Source organism: Tupaia chinensis, unplaced genomic scaffold, assembly GCF_000334495.1.
Source record: "Tupaia chinensis unplaced genomic scaffold, TupChi_1.0 Scaffold000350_1, whole genome shotgun sequence".
Taxonomy (NCBI): domain Eukaryota; kingdom Metazoa; phylum Chordata; class Mammalia; order Scandentia; family Tupaiidae; genus Tupaia; species Tupaia belangeri.
The window spans coordinates 7939260-7954214 of NW_006159844.1; the positions used below are offsets into that span (position 1 = coordinate 7939260).

Below are 14955 nucleotides of genomic sequence, written 5' to 3' on the forward strand. Positions count from 1 at the left end.
ATATATATATATATAAAACTTGTATTTAACTGAAAAAAATATATAAATATAACTGAAGGAACTAACTAAAAACCTTAGAAGAACATTATTCTTTTCTTATAGTAGCTGTGGTAAAGTTGAAGTAAATTGCCATAATCCAGCTGTTTGAGTCAGTCTGTTCATAAACTTTGGGGTGTTGAGACAAATCTTAGCAATTTCTGGACTACTCTAGTGACTGGGTACCTCACAGTCCTGTTAAAGAATCAGCTGGAATAATTGTGGTCAGGGATGAAGGGATGGGCCCAAATCAACTCAGTGAGAAAACATGGAAAGGACAAAAGATATGCCTCTAAAGTGGCATCTGAACCCTCCAGGCTGTCTGCAAGTCTTTTTGGTCTCTAGTAACAGGCAAACCTGAGAGAAGGAACTGTCTCCATGGCAGGATAGGTATGAAATCATCTGGCTTCTGAGAGCTCCTGGATTATTACTCTTTGTTGTTTTGTTTTGTTTTCTAAAAGTTCTAAACACTGGTTCTGGTTTTATGTAGTAAATCATTTCCCAGGGAAGGAGGGGGGGTTTGTTTTAGGGGGTAAAGAAATTTGGTGGTTATTTCACTGGGAAGCCTAGTAGGAGGATATGGCTAAATGGATGCCAGGGAATATGAAGGATATTGGTGAGGTGGGAACTACCCTGTTCATGTGCTATTGAAATTGGATTTAAAGCATGAAAGATGCCTGAACCAAGGGTAATTTTCTGGCTTTGGGAAAATCATTTTCATTCTCTAGATATAGGACAAAGGATATAAATACTTCCAGAACATTGATAAATAGCTAGACTATGCTAGTTTGCAACTCCTCTTACCTCTAACAAGGAATTTGTCATTAATTTTCCTGCTTTGTGATGGGTTAAAAAAAAATCGACAAACTATGTTACTTTGCATTTCTTTCTTTTTCTTTCTTTTTAATTCTATTGTTGTCTGAGCAAGAGAAATGAAATGAAAGATACTGGAAGTGCGAGAGAAATGGAGACAGAATCACTCCCAATATGTTCATCATGTTAAGATCCACTCCTAGTCTTATCCAGCTTGGAATATGGCATGCGTACTCAGGGAGGTCCAAAGATGTAAACCCAAGATAACTGCCAATGTAGCCTAGTCACATTTCCACTGCGCTACCTCCTGGTTCCACTTTGCAGTTCTTTCATTATTAGCGTTAAATTGAAGCAGGCTAGACTCCATCTTGGAAGAGCTTCTCTATTATAAACTGTTAAATTCCTATGACTAATAACTCAGGGCTGATAGATGTCTAATGTTTCTGCCCTCCAGCAAACTTACTGCCCCTCCCTGGAGCTACAGGGTAACCTGAAAACCTTGGGTGGATTAGCACCTTGAATGGATTAGTGCCTTGAATGGATTGGTACCTTGAAGATTAGATTTCCTGCTTCTCTGACTCCTCCCTTTGACACTGTGAGGGGTGGTTGGGATCTGAGCCCAGTCCTCACCCAGAGACTTCCCATTCCCCAATTTCCCAATAAAGAACTGTGTCCAATCCCCAGTCGGGGCTGGAAATTTTGAGTGTTAACTCCTCCGCACCCACTCCAGTGCTGCTTTCCATTCCTCCGTGTCTGGTTTTCTGCAACAAAATAAAACTATGGGAGCCCATTGTTTTGTCCTGCACTAGGACCCAAAATAAAAGACAAAATAAAAATGGGGTCATTCATGCTAAAATTTCATGTCCCAAGGCAAAACTAAATAGTTGTCTGACCTTCCGAAAAATCAAGAGAATGAGCTGTTAACAGTCAAATTTCTCAAGCAAGCTTAGCAGTTTCAGTCAGCATGATAATGAAGTTCTCTCCACCTTAAATCCTTACAACAAAAAGTAACTTGACTTTAAGAATCAGCTCTTTTCTTATTGGTCCATATCCCTGCCTTGCCTTACAAGGAAGGTAACTGAAATCACCAATCCACTTTTTGTTCTTTTGTTTCTACTTTTTTCAGCCCTTCTTTTTCTATAAAGCCAAGCTCCTCAGCTTGACTCATTGGAACACATTCCATTTTATGGAATGAAATATTGCTTGATTCCAGAGTCAGATAGTCAATTAAAATCTTTACATTTAGAACGGAAACTTTTCCATAGGTCTAGTAACCATTAGTATTTATTATTTTGTGACTCACTTGGTAACTCCTTTGTACATTTTTTGGATATTTAGAACTAACAGAATAAACAGGCTATTATTTGGGTCCAAAGTTTATATAACAAGAGTAGGGCTAGTCTATGGAAGCTTAGAAGTTTATAAACTTTGGCTTTAAAGTGAAATGGAATGATAATATATCTTTGTTGACTGGGATAACATAATTACAACAGTATTTCAATCATTTAAGACAGAAAGTGGTATGCTGGGTAGACTAGATAAAGTATTTGGAGGTAAGTATCCTAGCAAGGAATCTATTAAATAGCTAGGCAGTCAGTTCTGACAGAAAGAGGGGAAGAGTAACCACTGTGAAATAAACTAAAGACATTTTATGTAACAAAAGCTTATTGTCCAGTAAAAAAGATTTTACCAAACTCGCATCCCACTTGGAGGAAAGGTTTTTCTCTGACTTCAGTCCTTTCTACTCTTCCAGTCTTACTGACACAGGAATGCGGGGACGCAGGGGTAATCGGTCTCACATTCACAGTGAGACACAGGTTCTTGTCCCACGCTTGGGAAGAATTAGAGTCATGGACATAGAGTAAGTACAGCAAAGTGGGAACTTACTAAGAGAAGGAGCAAAAAAAGAGCTCCCAAGAAGGGAGGGGTCCCAGAAAGTGGGTTGTCCAGGAAGAACTGTGGCAAGGGGTTTTTATTTGGGTCAGGAAGGGCTTTGTCCAGACTTAGGTTTTAGGTGGGGCTTGTGCATGCATTACCCTCCTGGTAGGAAGGGGCACATGCTGGATGGGTCTAACTATTTGCCTAATTTTGAAGTGGGTACCAAGGTCAGGAGATTATCTTGAAGCTTTGGCTCCTAAGAACTATTATCTTATCTTCTTCCTGGAATGTGATGGGGCCTGGAAAAAGCCTTTGTTTTAGGTCTAGGTCATACTCTGCCTAAGTCAATCACTGAGCCACCACTGCTTCCAACTTAGTCGTTTTGTGATTCCATTTTGGGCCCATACCCTAACTGTATTTTTAGGGTTCCTATCTACTACCTCATTATCTAAGCAGGAGAACAAACTAAAAATACTTTAGAAGGTCACAGCCCAAGAGCACAAGCACAGTAAAAGACTGGGAGTTTATTTTAAGGTTAGAGATCACTCTTTGTTTGTTTTTGAGAGATTTTTGCTATAGGGCATGTGTGCTTGCTAGAGATAGAGAGAGACAGAAAGAAAGAAATCACTCCCCCACTCCATGGAGAGATAGCCATGCCACAATCCTCTTTCTTCCATTCTCCTCTCAGGATTTTAGGCACACATACACAAGTGCCCAGAGTGAGTTTCAAGTTACCAGGTATGGGACTCAAACCACAGTTCGCCACATGGGAGTACAGTACTTCAACCATTATGCCACCTGCTGGTCCCCAGATTAGAGAACACTTTTCTTTATCCCATTCCTATCACTATACTAACAGGACTCCAGTGTAGTAACTGTGGATTAGAGTCAAAGTAGTTCAAAGATACCAAGGGAAAACTTATTAAGAGACCCCCAAAGAGAGTAAGAGAGACACAATAAGCATAGTAAAGGAATTTAAAGTTCAGAATAAAAGAATTAGAGCTATAGAAAATATGAAATACAGCCCAACTCCTAGCCAGATTATCATAAAAAAGGCCTGTATATATCAGTTCCAATAACCTGATATATCATGTCTGGTTCTTAAACAAACAGACAAAAAAATTATAAGGCATGCTAATAATCAAGGGAAAACACAATATGAAAAGACAAAGCAAGCAACAAAACCAGACTAAATATGCCACAAATTTTGAATTATTAGTCTGAAAATTTTCAGTATCTTTTATATTTTAAAGGTTCTAATGGAAAAAGTAGACAAAATGCAAGAATACATGGATAATGTCAGCAGAGAAGTAGATCTTCTAAGAATGAATGAAAACAGGGACCAGCAGTTAGCATAATGGCTATGTCGCGGGACTCCCATGTAGTCAACCCTGGTTCAAGTCCCAGACCTGGTGGCTTAAAACGCCGGATGCATGTGCATGCATGTCCAAGATCCCCAGAGGAGAATGGAGGAAAAGGAATTGCGGTGTGGCCATCCCCCCTAGGGGGTGATTTCTCGCTTTCTGTCTCTCTCTACCTATCTGGAGAGTGCATGCACCCTGTAGCAAAAACCTCTCCAAAATAAAAAAAAAAAAAAAAATGAATGAAAACACTGGAAATAAAAAGCACTGTAAAAGGGGCTGGCAGGTGGTGTGGTGGTTGAGGGCGCTGGACTCCTATGTGTCTGATTGTGGTTCAAGTCCCAGACCTGGCAGCTTGCTCTCTCACTTTCTCTCTCTCTCTTTTTCTCTCTCTCATCAAATTAAAAAATAATAATGAATAAAGTTGAATAAAATAATTCTTTTAAAAAAGCACTGTAAAAGGAGTGAGTGATACCACTGGCAGGCTTATTAGTACATTCAAAAGGATTGAGGAGAGAATTGATGAGCTTGAGGACAGGTCAATAAGAAATTCCCAAACTGGGACCAGCAGTTAGTGTAATGGCTATGTCGCTGGACTCCCATGTAGTTGACCGCAGTTCAAGTCCCGGCCCTGGTGGCTTAAACTCACGCCATGCGTGTGTGCGTGCGTGTCCAAGATCCCTAGAGGAGAATAGAGGAGAAGGGATTGCGACATGGCCATTCCCCCTGGGGGGTGATTTCTCACTTTCTGTCTCTCTGTCTGTCTGGCAAGCGCACACGCCCTATAGCAAAAACCTCTCCAAAAAAAAAAAGAACTTCCCAAACTGAAATGTAAAGGAAAAAAAGAGTGATTAACAAGAACAAATATCCGACAACCATGGAACAATTTCAAAAGGTATAACAATTGTGTAATTAGAATACCGGAAAGAGGAGAGAGAATAGAGCAGAAGAAATATTTTAAGTGAAATGGTTGAGAATATTCCAAAATTAATGACAGACACCAAATTAGAGTCAAGCAGGATAAACCCCAAAATGTCTATACTTAGGCATATCATATACAATTTGCAGAAAACCAAAGACAAGAGAAAATCCTAAAAGAAGCCAGAGTTTGGGGCCAGCAGATGGTATAATGGTTACGTCACTGGACTCCCACATAGTTGACTGTGGTTTGAGTCCTAGACCTAACAGCTTAAAATTCACACTGGGTGCATGTTCATGCATGTCCAAAATCCAGAGAAGAGAATGGAGGAGGAGGGAATGAGGTATAGCCATCCCCCTGGGGGGTGATTTCTCACTTTCTGTCCCTCTGTCTTTCTCTTGTATCTCTGGTGAGTGCATGCACCGTACAGCAAAAACCTCCTTTAAAAAAAAAAAAAAAGAAGCCAGAGAGTAAAACACCTTACATATAGATGAGTAGGGTAGAGAATACAGTACACTTATTAGAAAACAAGCAAACAAAAAGAGCACAGAGTAAAAAATACTTAAAATGTTATAATGGAAAAGAAATCATTATAATTCTACATTCAGAAAATTCTCCTTCAAAAGTAAAATAGAGTGCCAGCCTCATAGTCCAGTGCTTAAGGGAGCCAGATCCCAAATGGCTGACCACAGCTTGAATCTTAGCCCTGGAATCCTGAAAAAACATGCCAGGCACATGTGTATATGTGTTCCCAAAGTCCTCAAGGGATGGAGAGATAGAGGAATGGAAGAGTAAGATTTCAGTTTGATCACAATGCATAGGGGGTTGCTTTAACTTTCCCTTTCTCTGTCTCTTTCTGGCAAGCATGTGCACCTTCTGGCAGTTAAAAATAAGTGAAAGAGAAAAAGATTTACTTAGACAACCAAAACCAAGGAAATTAGTTGTCAGCAGAAATCTTCTGCAAGAAATATCAAAAGAAGTTCTTCAATGAGAAGGAAATGATGACAGGTCAGAAATTTGGATCCACACAAAAAAAGGAAAAATGTTGGAGAAAGAATAAATGAAGTTAAAAGGAAAATCTTACCTTTAAAAAAATTCTTCATTGATCTAAACATAACTATTTGTTTAAACTGACAGTAGAACAATGGATTGAAAGACTATACCATATAAATAAATGAATGACAGCAATATCATAAGGCATGGGAGGGGCCAGCAGATAGTATAATAGTTAAGGCGCTGGACTCCTACATGGCCAAGTCCTAGGAGTTAAAAGGAAAATCTTACCTTTAAAAAAATTCTTCATTGATCTAAACATAACTATTTGTTTAAACTGACAGTAGAACAATGGATTGAAAGACTATACCATATAAATAAATGAATGACAGCAATATCATAAGGCATGGGAGGGGCCAGCAGATAGTATAATAGTTAAGGCGCTGGGCTCCTACATGGCCAAGTCCTAGACCTGGTGGCTTACTTTCCCTCTCTGTATCTCTCTGTCTCTCTCTGTAGAGCATATGTGCCTTTAGCATGTTAAAAAAAATAATGATAATAATAAATAAGATTAAGTAATTCTTTTTAAAAATGTACATTACAAGCTTTAGGGCAACCTGTAAAAAATTTTAAAATGTATTGATATGCTAAAAGAGGAGACAAAATGAAATAATATAAAATACACAATTAAAAGAAAAGCAGAAATAGGGGGAAAAAAGAAGGATAAATACACTGAATAGAAAGAGTTATGAATAAAATAGATTTTTTATTTTTTTGGAGAGGTTTTTGCTATAGAGCATGTGCGCTTGCCAGAAAGACAGAGAGACAGAAGCCACCCCCTGGGGGGATGGCCACGTCACAATCCCTTCTCCTCCATTCTCCTCTCAGTATCTTAGGCACACATGCACACGCGCCCGGCGTGAGTTTAAGCCACCGGGTCCAGGACTCAAACCATGATCGACTACATAGGAGTCCAGCGACATAGCCATTACACTAACTGCTGGTGCCTGAACATAATAGATATTAATCCAAGTATATTGGTAGCACTTTAAATATGAATAGTCTAGATAATGGAATTAAAACACACAGTTTGTGGGGCCAGCAGGTGGTGTGGTTGTTAAGGTGCTAGACACTCCCACATGGCTGACCACAGTTTGAGTCCTGGACCTGAAGGCTTGCTTTCTCACTTTCCCTCTCTCTCTCTTTCTCTGTGTCTCTCTCTGATCAAATTTTTAAAAATGAATGAATAAATAAAATAAAATAAATAGTTCTTTTTTTAAAAAAATTACACAGTTTGTCAAAGTAAATAAAAGAACAAGACCTAACTATGTGTTGTCTATAGAAACTCACTTTAGTTTTAACCTGCCCAGCAAAAGGTTATGAGAATTCCAGTTTTTCCACATCTTGCCAGCCCTCGGTATGGCGAGCCTTTTATACATTAGGCATACTAGTAGTTGGGCAGTATTACTGTATTGGGTCATCAGAAAAGTCATGATGCATTTTTGCATAGAAAAGCATAGAAAATATGTCATGACTCTTCCGGCAACCCAGTATTTTTTATTATCTTAATTTATTTTATTCTTTCAATCATTCTGCATTACTACAGCTTGTAAAAAGAATTTACCCAACATAAACTCACTTCCCACCAGTCCAGTTGCAGATGAAACCCACTTTTAATGCAGACTCAGGTTAAAAGTAAAGAGATAGAGGAAGATATACCTTTGCTAACACTGATAAAAAGAAATCTAGTGTTGCTATATTAATGTAGGCAAAGCCAGCACAAAATAACTATCAGGATAAAAGGGGCACTATACAACAGTAAAGGGGTAAATTCTCCAAGAAAACATATCATTCTAAATACATATCCATTTAACAATAGAATAGCAAAATATGTGTGACAAAAGTTGATAAAATTGATAGAACTGCAAAGAGAAATAGGAAACCTATTATTATAGTTGGATATTTTAGTAGTCCTCTTTCAGTAATTGATAGATCCAGCAGGCAGAAAATCAGTAAGAACATAGTTGATCTGAACAGAACTACTAAAATCAACGGGATCTAATTGACATAGAGTATGTCACCCAACAAGAGCAGAATAAGCATTCATCTCAAGCTTACATCAGATATGAAACTAGACAGACCACAATTTGTATTCACCAAGCCAGGACCCACCATTTGGGTCACAAAATAAATCTTAATACATTTTAAAAAACAGAAATCACGCAATGTATGCTTTCAGACTATAATGAAATTAAACCAGACATTAGTAACAGGAGGACTGCTGGAATACCTCCAAAGATCAGGAAATAAAATAACACACAACTAAATAACATATGGGTTAAAGAAGTCTCAAGAGAGGGACCAGCAAATGGTGTAATGTTTATGCTACTGGACTCCCAATGTCGTGGACCGTGGTTCAAGTCCTAGACTTGAGGGCTTAAATCTTACACTGGGCACATATACATGTGTGCCTAAGATCCAGAAAGAATGGAGAAGGGATTACGGCATGGCCTAGGGATGATTTCTCACTTCCTGTTTCTGTTTCTCTAGCAAGCACACAAGCCCTATAACAAAAATCCCTCTCTCTCAAAAAAAAAAAGAACTCTCAAGAAAAAATTTTAAATGTTTTGAATTAGTAAAAATACAGGTTATCAATATTGTTTGAGGGCCAGCAGCTGGTGTGGTGGTTGAGACACTGGATTTCCACATGGCCTACCATAGTTCAATTTGTGGACCTGATTGTTTGCTTTCTCACTTTTTCTTTCTCTCTCCCTCTCTCCCTGGTGAGTATACATACCCTAAAGCAAATTTTAAAATAATAGTAATAATAAGTAAAATTAAATAATTCTTAAAAAAAAATACTGGTGGAATACTGTTAAAGTGTTACTGCAAAGAAAATTCATAATATCAAATACATACTTTAGGGCCACCTGATGGCGTGGTGGTTAAGGCCATTGGATCCCACATGATCGAATGGGCAGTTCAAGTCCCAGACTCATTGGCTTGATAAACATATATGCTTGCATGCCCAGAATCCTGAGAGAGAATGAAGAACAGATTGTGGCGAGGTCACACCCACCCGCTGGGGTGTTTTTTCTCTCTCTGGTGAATGCATGTACCCTATAGCAAATAATAATTATGATGATGATAATAACACATTAATTAGAAAGTAATGCATATATTAGAAAGGAAGAGATTTGGAACCAGCAGATGGCATAATGGTTACCTTGCTAGACTCCCACAGAGTCGACTGCGGGTCCGCCCCATTCTCCATGGCTTCAAACTCATGCCAGGCATCTGTGTGTGTTTGCCCAAAATCCCAAGAAGAGGATGGAGATGGAGAGATTGCAACATGGTCATCCCCCAAGGGGTGATTTCTTGCTTTCTGTCTCTCAGTTTCTCCAGCGAGTGCATGTGCCCTTTAGCAAAAACCTTTTTCTTTAAAAGAAAGAAAGAAAAAGAAAGGAAGAGATCTAACATCAAAAACTAAGCTCCCACCTTAGGAAATTGAGAAAGAAAAAAGTGTAAACTGAAATCAAGCAGAAGACAAAAATAATGATGAAAGTTAGAATGGAAATTAATGAAAAGGAAAATAAGAGGAATAGTGAAAATCAATTAAATCAGCTACCACTGAGAGAGATGTGTTCCGAATTAATTCAATTGGCTTAGCTTTGGCCCACTGTCACTGAAAAAAAAAAGGGATAAGGACGTCGACCATAGAATTTTCACTTAAGACAGGCTTTCCTTGTCTACTCATCTGTTATTTGTTCTTGTGTTTATGAAGCAAAAATATATTAATTACCTAGTATACCAAATAAGGTATTATTTCTACACAATCACAAAGATAAATAAGACTCAGTCCCTACAGTAACATAAATAATAATGAACTATGACTATAAATAATAATGAACATTGACTATGTGGTAGCAACTGTTTAAAATACTTCTAATATATTTACTTATTTAAATCTCAGATAACCTACGAGGCGGGTACTATTATTATCTGTGTTTTACAAATGAAGAAACTAAGACATAAAAAAGTTAAATAAGTAATCATGATCACACAGGTACTGAGTGGAGAGTCTGGCCCCAAACTCTTATTGTTCACCATACTCCACAGTAACACAAAAATCCTACAGTTTCCCCTGAAAATCTGCTGTTGGCTGAAAATCCTCGTTTTAAAGATGTATGTCTAATATCCAACTACATAGAATTATAGCCTCTCAACTATAATTTGAAATAATTTCTTCTTTCTTTTTCTGGCTATGGTAAGTGAAAATAGGAGGGAAGGCATGTAGAACTCCATATTCTTCAAATACTTTCATGTATTTGAAGAAAATACTTTCATGTATTTGAAGAAAAATAGTCATCTAAAAAAAATAAATTCATTGGAGATTACTTTTAAAACACCTTTTTGGTATTTGAAGCTCAGCTAGAAATACTCTAAAGAAGAGAGCTGTTTTTGACATGTATAAAGATTTTTTTTAACAACCATCTCTCTTGTAAGTAATTAAGTACAAGTAATTACATAATTACTTGATTATGTAGCAGCACTAAAATTTTACAGGAGATTTTTCACTTAAACTCTAGCCTTATAAAAATAATTGCCACAAGTCAAAATTATTTTCTAAATGCAGTAATTCTTTCTGCTTTTAATTTTTTTGGGGGGAGGGAGTGGTGGAATCTAGGTCTATTTTTATTTAGCAACCTGAGCCAGAGAAATATGTAATTTAATAATGTGTCACTGTGTTCAGACACCGACTTAAAAACTTAGAATGAATTCCCGAGTTATAATAGTGAGAAATACCTAGATGGGAAATGAAATTATAAGCCAAGGTTGATTCTACAGAATTTCTTTGGTCATAAATTTCTGAAATCATCAGATTAGGGTGAGAATGCTATTACCTTAGTCACAAAACAGCATTCAAAATACTGATTTTCTCAAAAAGCATCACCAAATAATAAGACTGAGAGACAGAAAAAGCATTAGAAATAAAGATAACTCACAAAACATCATTCTAAGTAACCTCTGTTTTCAAGAAATCAGCTTGGGTACGGTAATATGTGGAGTTCCTCTCACCCTTTTCTTTTCATTCTTTCTATCATTCTATTCTCTCTTTTTCTTTTTTTAAAGTGCGCTGTCTCATCATTGCAAATTTTCTCAAGTTCTTAGAACTCTAATTAAAATGTGGTAATTGGTTATGTTACCTCAATTACCATGATGCATGGACATTGATGCAAAGTGACACCAATTGAATCCCTTGGGTGTTTTACCCTGGGGCCATCCCATTTATCGTGGCCTTATTATTTTCAATTATGTGGCTAGATGTGTTGCATACTTTCAAGGCCAATAAATGTGCAAGGTTTTTCTGGACACAAAGGTTCTGTTTTCAATGCTAGAGCTCTGGAGTGTCAAAGTAAAAAAAAAAAAAAAAGCATATTTGTGAAGAATAAAAACTTGAAACCCTAAATTCCTTAAGGATTCAAAGGAACACTAAATGAAATAAAGGTATTTCAAAGGAATTGAGATTATTTTTGTATCAAACAGTCGTTTTGAAAAATGGGAATGATTTATTTGCTACTGACAACTACTCTTCCTAACTAAGGAAATAGTGATGGGACTATTCAGAAACTGCATATGAGAGTTAGATAGGTGAGAAAACAGAAATAGGAAAGACAAAGTTTTCTTGCTCGTCAGAAAAATATCTGGATCTCTAAAAAGAGTTAAGCAGAGCTATATTGAGTATTTTGCAGATGTGTGTTATGAGATATCGACTCTTAGCACAAACGCAAAAGAAAGAGTACTCCAGAATGGTTATAGGATAGTGTTTCCCGATAGGGTCACTACTGGCATGTGTAGGAAAATTCACCCACGTATGAGGTTATTCCATGCATTGTTTTTGTCTCCACAGACCCACCCATTCAATCCTGGTGGTTCCCTCAGTCATTATAAAGCCCCCTGGACATTCTTCTCACAAAACTAGGAGTGAATTAAAACATGATTTAGAGACATCATGACATTTTGCCAAACCAGTTTCATTTTCCGAGAATGATCCCTGTGTCTTCAGTAACTTTTCTTCTTTTAAAAGAAAATTGCATTCTCAGATTTCCCAACACTAATGAAAAATGGCTGTCTTTTACTTATTAGTTTCCATTTTGATTTGGTTTCAGTATTTCCTTACAGGTATAGTAGTCATTCATATGGTACACAGCACATAGAAGAATCTGAATTAGGAAAGCCAGAGAAAGAATAGTACCAATCTTTCAAAAACTGGTAGAACATAAGTATTTATGGCAGAATTTCAGATTATTCTCAATCAACACCCCAAAGTCTTATGTTTACACTTTGAAAGTCCTCTTCTAACTCAGCCTTACAAATATATTAACAGTCAGGTCATTGTTTTCTTCATTTTTGCTTCTGGATTCAAGAAAGTTTCAATAGCAAACTCAAGAGTTTTCCATAGAACCCTTTCTACTTCCTGTAGAAATACTTTATGAGTGTGTGGTGTTTTAGAAACTGTCTCACAGTGTTGTGATCTTCCTACCTGAGCATCCTGAAGAGCTGGGATGTTCTCTAATGTAAGCCAGGAATTGAACCCAGGACTTTCATGGTGCCTAAGCCTGCCAAACAGCAGAACATAGCACGCTAGCTTGCACATGCATGTGCATGCACACAAAAGGGACATTGAGGAAGAAAAAGAAAGAGAGAAAGAGAACCTCTCACAGGACCTTGTCATACTGCAATCCTTTTCCCTCTAACTCTTTATCCTGTCAGGATCCTAGGGAAGTGCTTAGGCCAAGCGGGCCAACAGGGCCAGGACTCCTTTTATTTGGGGGGAAGGGGAAGGGATGGTGGTGGTGGTTGTTATTTAGACCTAAAATCTATTGTCTCAATAAGTTTACAGTATAAAATATAACCTTATTAACTAGAGTCGTGGTGCTGTACATTAGATCTCTAGACACGCCCATCCTACCATAACTGCATCTTTGTTTCCTTTGACTTACAGTCTTCCTACTTCCTCTGCTTCCCTACCCACTAGTCTAGGTTATTTCTATGTTTTTTTTTGTTTGCTTGTTTATTTGTTTGGGTTTTTTTTTGAATCCACATCTAAGTGACATCATACAGTATTTTGCTTTCTGTATCTGGGTTATCTCACTTAACATAATGTCCTCGAAATTCATCCATGCTGGGGACCAGCAGTTAGTGTAATGGCTATGTTGCTGGACTCCCATGTAGTCGACCGTGGTTCATGTCCTGGACCCAGTGGCTTGAAACTCATGCTGGGCGCATGTGCGTGCACACCCAAGATCCCGAGAGGAGAATGGAGGAGAAGGGATTGCGGCGTGGCCATCCCCCCTGGGGGGTGATTTCTCGCTTTCTGTCTCTCTGTCTCTCTCTGTCTGTCTGGCAAGCACACGCGCCCTATAGCAAAAACCTCCCCATCCAAAGAAATTCATCCATGCTGCCGCAATAGTAAACTCTTCTTCTTTAAGGCTGAATATTACCCTGCATATACTCTGTGTAAGTATGTGTGTGTGTTCGCACCATATATATACACTGTTGCTTTTCCATTCATCTGTCACAAGATACTTCAGCTGTTTCTATATCTTGGCTATGGGAAATAGTGCTGCATGAACAGGGGAGTGCAAGTATCTTTATGAGATAGTGTATTATGAGGTGGTATATCATTTACTTTGGGTATAATTTTCCACTGTGGCCATACCAATCTTCATTCCCACCAACAGTATACAAAGGTTCTCTTTTCTCTACACCATCATCAATACTTGTTATCTCTAGTCTTTTTTTTTTTTGAGAGAGAGAGTTTTTTGCTATAAGGCATGTTCTTCCTGGAGAGATGGAGAGAGTCAGAGACAGAAAGCAAGAAATCCTCCTCTGGCAGGGTGGAGCAGCAATACCACAATCCCTTTCCTCTCCATTTTCCTCTAGGGATTTTGGGCATGTAGTCACATGCACCTGGTGTGAGTTTCAAGCCACCAGGTCTAAGACTTGAACTGCAGTTGACTATGTGGGTATCTAGCGCCTTAACTACTATGCCACCTGCTGGATACATATCTATTCTTTTTGCTAGAAGCCTTTAATGGAATGTTTTAAATGTGAACTAGATCGAGTTGGTTTTTAGTGACATTTAAACCTTTTATAATCTTACTGATATTCTGGTCCATCAATTATTGAGAAAAGGTTTTGGTATCTATCCAAAATTGTCTGTTTTCCTTGTCTTTTTAAAGTCGTTATCAGTTTTTGTACCATGTATGTGTAAACTCTGTTTTAGAGCACATTTATCAGTGTTATATCCTTTGGATTAATTGGTGCTTTTATCATTAAGAAATGATAGCATTATACATTTAAATTTGTTTAGGTCTTCTAATATTCTCACCTATGAAATGTATTTTGTTTACTCCAACTTTCTTTTGATTAGTGTTAGCATAATAAATAGTTTACATCTTAGTTTTAATCTATTATATCTTTCTTATTCATTTTCTTTAATATTTAATTTTATTTATTGTTATCATTGTTAAATTTGCTTACTAGAAAGAAAGAGGTGGGGCAGAGGGGGCAAGTGAGAAAGTAAGCCACCAGTTCTGGGACTAGAACAGCTGTGGACCATGTGGGAATTCAGTGCCTTAACCACCATGCCACCTGCTGACCCACGTCTTTATATTTAAAGTTTTGTATTTGCCCCAAATCTGACAGTTATTAACCTTTGAAGTTTTAGCTCATGTTCATTTAAAAAGATCATTAAGTTGGTTTAAATTTTCCATCTTGCTACTTTTTGCTTAGTACGTTTGTTTTTTATTCCATTTCCTTTTTTTTTTTTGGAGATGTTTTTGGTATAGGGCTCGTGTGCTCACCAGAGAGACAGAGAGACAGAAAGTGAGAAATCATCCCCCAGGGGGGATGGCCATGCTGCAATCCCTTCTCCTCCATTCTCCTCTC

General features: G+C 37.8%; 1 protein-coding gene across 1 annotated transcript in view; it reads right to left on the bottom strand.

Annotated features, from left to right (window-relative positions):
- AKAP6 (A-kinase anchoring protein 6) overlaps positions 1-14955 on the bottom strand; it is a 400528-nt gene that overhangs the window by 25335 nt on the left and 360238 nt on the right. The gene's annotated exons all lie outside the window — the stretch shown is intronic.